We start from the raw sequence: 9,914 nt of genomic DNA on the forward strand, positions 1-9,914 counted from the left end.
GTACAGGATGACGTATGGATTAACCCGTGGCTGGACAGATCAAGAGGCTTGGAATGTCTGGGCTTCATTTTCCTGATGCACTTTTCCACCATTGGGTTGGATACAATGCACGCTCCTCCGCTCCCCTCCTGGAGCATCTCTCTGGCATTTGGTTATCACGCAGTGTGCTCACTTGCCTGTCCATCATCGCTGGCAAAGTCCCACTTCCTAATTCTAGCTGCCTGACAGGTTTTCCCCTCCACTCTGCTTTCATGGACCTGTCTTCGCACAGAACTGTTAGTGATCCTGTCCCCCGGCGTGTGCTGCAAGAAGAGACGGACATACGCTGCTGCACCCACCAGCTACTCAACTGCTGGAAAAACGAAGGCAGTGGCCAAGCAAAACATCTCTAAAGCCTAACAGAAGGAAATAAAAATGTATTATCTTTTAATGATTCCTTTGCTGTTCTGTACAATTCCATAGCTGGAATTGGTTGTTAAAAATCTACAGAAATCTATAGATGTTTTATTTTCTGTTAAATTCTATAGGACTTTTCCCATAAAGATCTTAGACTGAGGACTCTGGAGAATCACAGCAGCCAAAAATCAGGATTAAGTCTTTGTTTTCACCACCTACCACTGACCTGAACTACTGCAGCCAGATGCCATCACGGCCAGAGAAGGATTTAGGAAGCCCTGCAGCGGTGTGCACAGCGGCACCCCTGAACAAACTTTCAGGGGAGGACTCTCTGCAGCTCCAATGGCTTTGTATGAGCCAAGAGCCGGGGAGCCCCGGCACTCATGGAGAGGTTTAACCACCCATCAGTGAAAGCCACAGCTGGGTGCTCACACCATGCCTGACCAGGCGGTGGGCAGTAACATGTCCTGCCCCGCTGGGAGCCAGAGCCCCATGGCTCAGGGGCAATCCCAACCTCCCTCCTGGAGCATCATTCAAAGCAAGCCTGATCCTAATCTCTGCTAACTCTGCAGTGCACTTAATTCCACAGCAAAAAATTTAGTTATCAACACTAATTCTCACTCACAGAGCAGGGCCACAGGGAGCCCCCCGCGGTTCGGGGCTCCTGCGCAGCTGCGGGGTGCTGCTGGGTGGGCTCGTGCCGGCAGTCTGCTGCCTGCTCCCCCGAGCAGAGCCGTCGGACCCCCGACGCTGTCAGCGCTGCACACCCCTCGGCAGGGAAGCAGCCCCGGATTGCAAGCAATTGAATACTTGGGGTCTCAGTACAGGCACCTGAAGCATCACATAAATAAACTATGGGTGAGAAGGAGGGAAGAATAGTCTAATAATTTTCTGTTGTGTAATTACAGTAAAAATAGCTAATCCTGAATAAAGTTATTGCTTCATTGTATCCATGGCAACAGAACAGCGACTGCTAGACCGTCTGCAAATGAAGGTGGCTTCTTCTCCATCACATAAAGCGCTCCAGTCTGCCTGAAAGCTTCAGCGGGCAGGCGAGGAAGGGCTTGGTGGTCTCTGCGCTGGGGCGGTCTCTGCGCTGGGGTGGTTAGTGGACCCACCAGCAGGGAAACAAACACCAACGCTCAGCAAGCTCTGTATAAGCCCGTTACCCTTCCAGAGCACCCTGGTTTGCTCCCCTGGGCCTCTTCTGAAGGCACGCACAGAGAAATACAGGGAAACGCATGGCACAGGGAGATGCGGGCTTATCCCCAGCCTTTCCAGCCAGCCCCTCGCCTCCCAGCAGGCTCCCAGGCTGCCAGCCGGGCAGTGAGCGAATACACTCAGCCTCTCCTGGCTTTTCCTTGCCCACCCATCTTCAAGGAAAAGGCTAATGGTGGTGATTAAGGAGAACAGGCAATCCATGTGTCCGCTCATCTGTCTCTTCTGCTGCTGCCGCTAAAAACACGTAATTTTTTGTATCATACTGCGTTAAAAAATGAAACTACTCATACCTTACAACATCTAACATGATGTAGATAATATGAGTTTCTTAAAAGGATTTTCTCTCTTGTGTGGAGTTTGTCTGTGTATTTGCCAGTCCTGTGCTATAGCTGTACATACACAAATTCATCTTCTGACCCTGTAGCGCTCTGGAAATGGAGCAAGTTGTTACTCTGATTGTACAGACTTCTAATGTAGCCCTTCCACACTACTGCAAACTCTTCACCATGGATTTGGTCCTGGATGCTTGGCTTGATGAGGAATTTTTTCTCCTGTCATCAGGCACTGGCAAAGCTACAGGATTGTCCACAAGTGTCAAACTAGGCAAGATTCCCATGCTTATACAGAAATAGTGACAAATGCTGACGGAAATGGCCAAAATTAGAGCATAAAAAATAGCATTGCAATCTGCCACTGTAAACTAGCAGACTTTAAATGTCCAATTTCAGACCCAAAGTATGTAAATACAGTTTTATTGGCACCTGCTTATACCATTTAACGCACTAGGTACTCCAAATCACTTTTGAATAAAATGGTCTTTAGGGAGAATTTAGTTGATTGAAATAACTTTAACGTTCCCAACATCGCTAATACTGATACTGTATTATTACATTTCAAAATCACAATTAACTTCTTGCACAGAAGAAGTTCTTGCATCTAGAAGAAGTGAGATAAGAATATCAATTACTGTGTTGAATGATCTAGAACAACGAAAGAAAGATGATGTAACTCTGTAGCATCGGGGTCTAGAGAGGTATGACCTATAGTAGTGTGTGAAATCTCTTCTAGTGATCATGAGGACTTAATGATGGCCATCTACTTTACACATTTTTCTTCTTCCAGTCTTCATTATTCTGACTAAACATGTCACAGACTTCTGCTGGATGGCCTTTCTCCACAAGGTTTTTTCTACATTTCTAGTAAACAGACACACCTGGAACTTGTGTGGTGGATGAGCCCTCTGCAAAGAGAGAGTATGGCCAGAGGCTTTAACCCTTGCTCCTGCTTACACTTTAAATTACAGCCTTTGCGCAAGATATATGGTACGTACAGCAGAGCTGGAAACTTCTTGGAGCAGAGACCATACAGACCACTTTGCACCTGGCTTAAGGCTCCCTTAAGATCAGTAGAGTAGAGACAAGAGAGTTCATACCAGCTCAGGATCTGTCCTCTCTTTTTTCTCATTCTCTTATCCATACTTTAAGCTTATTAAATTTGGTATCTGGATGCTTCATAAGTAGCTAAAATAATGATGATGTTTGTTTCACTGATATCAGTGCTAAAACCCTGCCTAACAGACACGTAATGGAAACTTGGCTTAACTGGATCAGCCATAAACTGGTAGCTTTCTGGTGGCTAAAAAATGTGAATATTGTCCCTCTCTGCTCTATATGGAGTAGTTCATACTTTTTTCTTTGTCTTTTCTGTGCTTAAATTTAGAATTGAGCTTGTTATGGTTTGGAGGCAGTGCAGATGGGAAAATTCATTTTATTCAAGTGTTATTCAGTGACTCCTCAGGCTGGTGACTGCAGCATCCCACCCAGGGTGCTCAGGGAATGCCACCGAGCCCACCTCTGTGTAGAAAAGGATGACCGAAATAACAGCAGTTCTGAAGTGCAGCTACACGAATGCCTAAAACAAGGGCATGTGTTGGTCTGTGCTCCGCCTCCCACCGCGGGCACGGGGCGGCTGTGCAAGGGAACAGGATGAGGAGAAATACAAAAGGGGTCCATAAAAGAGATTAAGTAGACTTGGACTCTCCCGCCTGACAAAGTCACGACTGAGGGCAGCTACCCCAGGAGTCTAGAAAGCCAAGTGCGGAGAAGGGAAACAAGGAGTGCTTATTAATTATTTTTTGTAAAACAGAATTGAGATGACTGTCTAAGAAACAGGCAGGTGGGGGTTTCAAACAAACTCCAGCTGAACCCATAGGCACTGGGTCCTCAAGGGTTCACCAAAGTGATATCGATGGGTATCATCGGCATACTTTTTCACAGTAAGTAGTACTATACCCACCTTGTGTAGTTTCTCCTTGCTGTAACAGGGCCTGTTTATGAAGCCCTGCCCAAGCAGACATTCCTGCAGGTACAGCCTAGGAGAGCGAGCCCCTCCCTGGGCTCAGGGGTGCGGACACTTCCCAGGGTGTCAATGCTCACCAGAAAAAGAGCTGACACAATCTCTAAAGTGACAGTCTTAAAAGGTGGCAATTTGTAAGCTATGAAAGAAACAAATGCAGATCATTAGATCTTGTCAACTAATTAACATCCTCCTAGTGAGAACAGGCTGTAACAAATGACTTTAAAAAATGGTCTGATGATTTATGTCAGGATCATTCCAACAAGCTGGGAAGTGTTTTCCTCCTGCACGCAATAAACACCAAGAAGAAAGAAAAAACTTGTGGAACAAAAAGCTTTGTTTCACGCCAGCTGTAGTCCCTTCCCTTCCCTCCTCTATGTTCACAAAGCATTTATTCCGTTAGCAGCAGAAAGTAAAATTTATAGTTTCCTGATCACTGTTATTTGGCTCATGTGAAGGCAGGGTGTTTGGGTTCTCGGTCACGAATCACCAAAAATCGAACGATAAATGACCAGCTGAAGTGGACCAACACTTCTCCGTGCGTGGCAATAGGTTTCAGTGCATGCCTTACCTGAAGTAAGTTGCTGAACGGGACGATTTGCATTCTGGTCTAGAAAGGACCTTGGTGCATTGACGATAATCTATTGACACTAATAAGTTTGCGCTTCCTTTGTGAAACTTTATACATATCACTGCGTACCAGTGAGCAGCAGGTCAGTGTTAGAAACCCCATTTCATCTCCACTGAGTGTGTTGAAGTTACATCGCCATGTTGATGAGCCCATCAATATTGTCTGGAAAATAGTAACCACCACACGTACAGAAGCATACCTTTAATTCCCTGTTGGAAAATGTCCCTTATTTCATGTTCTGTTGCCCTATCTAATTTTTATTCTACATGTGGATTTAAGTCCAAGAGATTAGGGCTGGGATACAAATTTCAAATGTCATGCCTAGGTGACAAGCTGCCTCGAGTATTGTATCCCAGTCACATCTGTGTTTATTTGCATGTTCTCATCTCCTGCTTATAATTAATTGTTGGTCGTGAAATTCCTCCTTGTGAAATGGATACCAAATTCGATCATAATAATCAGTTTTCATTTTATATTAATGTTCCTTTAAATACAGTGAATCGCACTGCATTTTTAATGGAAAATCATATAATACAAAATCTTATAATGTGTTCCACTGGTGACATAGCATCAAAAGCACATACAGGTCTTGCAACTCTATGCACAAAGAAGCAGCTTTTCTAATAAAAGAGCTGGGAATAAAAATCTTTGTAACATAATAGTATCATGAGTATTGTGAAAATTGTGAACACTGAGCTGCTGGGAAAAATAAAAACACTTTACTGTATTTTTCAGCTCACAAGAAGGATGGGTGAATAGTTATAGCTTCTTTTATAGTTAACCACATGCAGAAAATGGTATCGCCTCTTGGAGAAGAATAAGTGCACAAAGTAGGACATGGCAGTTTGTGTATATACAATAGTTTTCAAAGAGATACGGTTATTTTTTTCTGGATGATTGTGGGGTTTTTTTTCCCAAGGAAGGGATTTGGCTGAGATGCCATCTCCATTGGATAGCATTTCTTATGAGGATTTTTATTAATGACAAGAAACTAGGGGCAGGGGGGGGTGAGATTTTTAAGGAATCTTTTCACCTGGGTGAAAGCTATACAAAACAGCCAAAGAGAACAAGTCTCATTTTTGTGTTGTAGTTCAACAAGCTTTCTGCAGCATGGCTTTTGTAGGCAGCAAAGAACCATTCTGTAAATAGAGTTAGCCTTTCCACTGCTGTCCTGATACACAGAAACGTGAATTTAATTTTTTTGCCCAAATATGCTACATGCACATCAGTGAATTACCCATTCCATGCCCAGAACATTGTCTAGTTCGGAGGGTGAATGGTATGGCTTGGCTTGCACCCGTACAGCTAAACTCTGTTATCCCCAGCACCCACACTGCCTGTAGGGATGGATCCTGCTCACCCCTGCACCATGCCCAGGCACTGCAGGGCAAAGCCAGAGCTGCCCCGAGGCTGTGCCGGGGATGTACCAGCAATCCCGCAGCACGGAGAGCCTCATGCCAGCGCAGCCCCATGTCCTCGTCTTCTTTAGTTTACTGGTACGGACATAACTTGTGTGGCTCAGAGGCAGCTTAGTTTTTTACAGCAGCTGCTCATCTGAGGGTTAGCAGAGAGCTCTCACTGTCACACTGATGTTAGGAGTTAATCCATCACGCGTTGTTTGCAATTGATCTAAATCACTGGTGTAACTGGAAGAGGCAGTGATGGAAGTGAAAGGGAAGGACTGCTGGCTGATGTCTACTCCAAAAAAATTTGCCTCTGGATCCCAAGGACATCTACATAACAAAGCTCCTTTTTCCTCGATATCTGTCACATTTATCAACAGCAGCCTGTACTATCTCCAAAGCCCCTTGCAAAACCTGTCGCTGTGTTCCTTTCATCTAGTGTTTCTGCAACCTCCACCTCTTCTCCACTGCCGCCTTCTCATGCATCTTTAGCCCTACTGCTTGTCTCCTTTTTCAGCTATTCTTTTCCTCTGCCAAAACCAGCCACATCCATGTCAGTAAATTGAACACTGTTAGGTAGGAAGGTCACCTTGCCAGGAGGGTCCCAGGTGCAGTTTTGGCCAGGCCACCTACCCCCGCCCCAAGCAATCCTTAGGAAGGGTTCAGGGGTCGGCACAGAGAGATGTCCAGGCGATTTCAGTGCAGTTTCTATTTTAATGCAGTCTCTATTCTGAAGCAGAAGAGAGCATTACTGACATGGCCAGGCCATGCTGTGCTAGTGCACTCTCATGCTCCAAAACTGGCTCTCCTCTTCTCCAAACACGGTGAGTCTGCACCAGTTTTGCACAGAGAGTGGATCCTGGCACCATGCAGCGTCTCAGATATGAGCTAATAAGCAAATGTAGCAAATGCGATGGCAGTGTAATGGTAGTTATGGCATTTAATTCCTTGCTGCAAAATTTTAGGGCTTCAGTTACTGACAGTCTACTCTCCTAACACGCTTATTCACTGTTTGGACACACTGACAAAAGCCCTTTATCCCATTACGATGGAAGGAAAATGTTTTATCAACACCGGAAACTGGAAACACCGTGGGTACGATGGAGGAACGAGCTGAATATGTGACCACAAGCCGAGACGGGTGATGCCCTGAGTGCAACAAGAGCTGCCAGGGAAGACAGGACAGCGGCTGCACCGTGCAGTAATGGGTCCCACTCCGTGTCCCGCAGTGCCGTAGCTGCGCCAATGGAAACGCCTGACACCCGCCCCACCAGAAGCACTCCTGCCCACACCGGGGAGCCATTCTTTCACCCAGCTCCAGCAAAGTACATATTAGGGACAACACACGAGGGAAATTACTGGGTTTTGCCTACAGAAAGAATGGTGGCAGAAATAAATATTTTCCCATTACTGTCAAATATTTTCTTTGACATCTTTAGATTTTTCTCACAAAACAACAAGAAACCCAAGAAAAAATTGCCCAGAAGCGGTTTCTGAAATATCCTCCTATGTGTTTTCATTAATGAATGGTTGTTTTTATCCCTGTTTTCCCTGAAAAAAATAAAATGTACTGCTAGAGAAAAAAATGTGTTAATAGGAATGTTCTCTCTGCTACAACAGCAAAGGACCGTGGTTGAGTGAGACAGTATGGGACGCAGGAGAGCTATGCGTGCGCAGCCTTGTGATGGGATTGCATGAGGTTTAATCTTGTTTTTTGAAGCTGAATCCTTTCCTGTACAGCGCAGGTGAGCCGGTGTGTGAGGGCGAGGGAAATCCTCCTGTAAGCCACTGCGGTGTTGGGAGGATTAATAGTCCCAGGCAGTTTGGAGGAATTGTGAAGCACCGAGCGTTTTTACACAGCGGGGCTCTGCCAACGCCATATTTGCAAGGATGGTTCATTTTCAGAGGCTCTTTTTTTAAACCAGTTCCAACTTTTTCCTGTTTGAAGCCTGTCCTGCCTAGGCTTGCCAGGGTTAAAACCCTTTCCTCCCAGCACAGCACTGGCAGAGATAATTGGACATGATAGGAAGCAAAGCTGCTGATGGTTTCAGAGACCGGGAGTCACAATTATAAGCGAAATGAAGTATTTCAGAGACAGCAACAATAAGGCAATACAGAACCTGGCAATTCACACTTACATCTAACGCTATAGCATCTGATTGTGCTGACAGGGTCATGAGGCTTTTACATGAGACATTTTTATGTTGTTAGTGAACCGCCTCCAAAAAAGACAACCTGTTACCTGTTTGGGGCTGGGGGGGTGTAATGTTGGGGTTGCTTTTAAAGTGATCCCACATACCTTCTGAGTGCAATAAAATTGCTTTACTAATTCCTGAAAGAAATATGTTACTGACTATATTTTTAAAAGTTTTCCAGGTTTCCATAAAATGGTTAGTAACATCATAATCTGAATAAATATTAATTTCCTGGGAAAGTTTTTGTTAGGGTATGATTTTTTTCTGATGTATAGGTTGTAAGAATAACTATCCGCTCATAAAAGCATTATTACTGTAGCTGAACAAATGACTGCAATGCATAATTTATGTTGTGTATTTATTTATTTCCATTTGTGAATCATCTAGCTATAATTTTTGCTGTTTGCTCTTTGCAATTGTTTTAGCATTTTTAAGTTATTACATTTCACCTTGTTGGATGAATAAGGAGTTGCTCCAGGCAAGAAGTGGGTATGTGAATTCAGTGAGTAGGCACCTAAGTCACCCAGTATCGGTTCCGCTCCCAGACTTGAAAATCTCACTTTCAGTAGGCCCTGAACCTAAATAAATCGTGGGTTTGGTACCCTCAGGGTGGCCCAGTTTGGGAGAACGAGGTGTGACATGTTTGGGATGCTTTAAAATCTTTCTCTTTCCCATTTACTTGATGTATTTTTGAGCATAGTAGAGAGACCAGGGTGACAACTCACAGGCAGCCAAGTATTCAGTTCAAAGTAAAGGAGATGCAGGAGACCCCGACCTACAGATTTCAGTTTTGGAAAACAGCAGTGGCCTCTCTATCTCCCGTGATGACTTTGACATTACTGTGCCATCACTCGTTCTGGCTGGTTTTGACCTTGAACTAAACCTTAGATCATACCTGCTACTTGAAATAAACTTAACCAAAAAATGTATTTGGCACGACTGTCAAGACAGAGTTTCTCAGAAAATGTGGGATCTTTGCAAACTCCTCCTGATGAAACCATTTTCTCTAACAAAATTACAAGGGGCCCAGGTTTCAAATACTTCTTCGAAACCTCCAGCTAGCAACAGACAGATTTAATGCTGTAGTGTTGCAACTGTTCAGACAGCCCAGTGCCACAGGGTAAGGTGTAGGAAGAGCTTTGTACTGCCTGAGAGCGCAGGACTGATGATGTGCAGCCCCGGGGAACGTGGGCCTGTTTGTACAACGGCTCTTACCGCAATGAGCTGCTGGGCCTTTTGCACCTCTTGTTTTCCCCTTGCAATCATTTCCTCAGCCAGTGCTTGTTCCATGTCCTCAGTCTTTCCTGGGGGTCAGGGACCACATGCTGAACAATTTGTCAAGGTTTTCACTGGGGCCCTCTCTTTGTAATCTCCCTTTTGCTCTTTCAAACCCTGGGAATCATTCCAGACCCAAGGGACCATCAACCCGACACTGAGGATTCTCCCTCTAACCACAGCTTCAGAAAATAAGCCTTTTCTAATACTCTTCTGTACAGAAATGATAAACCTTGGTAAATCCTTTGCCAGTCTTACACAACCATCAGCAGTGTCTGTGCTGTTTTTCTCTAAACTCTCCGCTGAGTCTTTTCCTTCTGTACTCGCTGCTATCATCTCAGGTGCGCCTCTTCCCCACCAGCAATGGCTGTACTTGGAGAAGGACCCTTCTCCCACCACACACCCCACACCTCGCCCTGGGACCCAGAGAAGATGCCA

This window comes from Fulmarus glacialis, unplaced genomic scaffold (genome assembly GCF_000690835.1).
Source record: "Fulmarus glacialis isolate BGI_N327 unplaced genomic scaffold, ASM69083v1 scaffold1453, whole genome shotgun sequence".
Lineage (NCBI taxonomy): Eukaryota > Metazoa > Chordata > Aves > Procellariiformes > Procellariidae > Fulmarus > Fulmarus glacialis.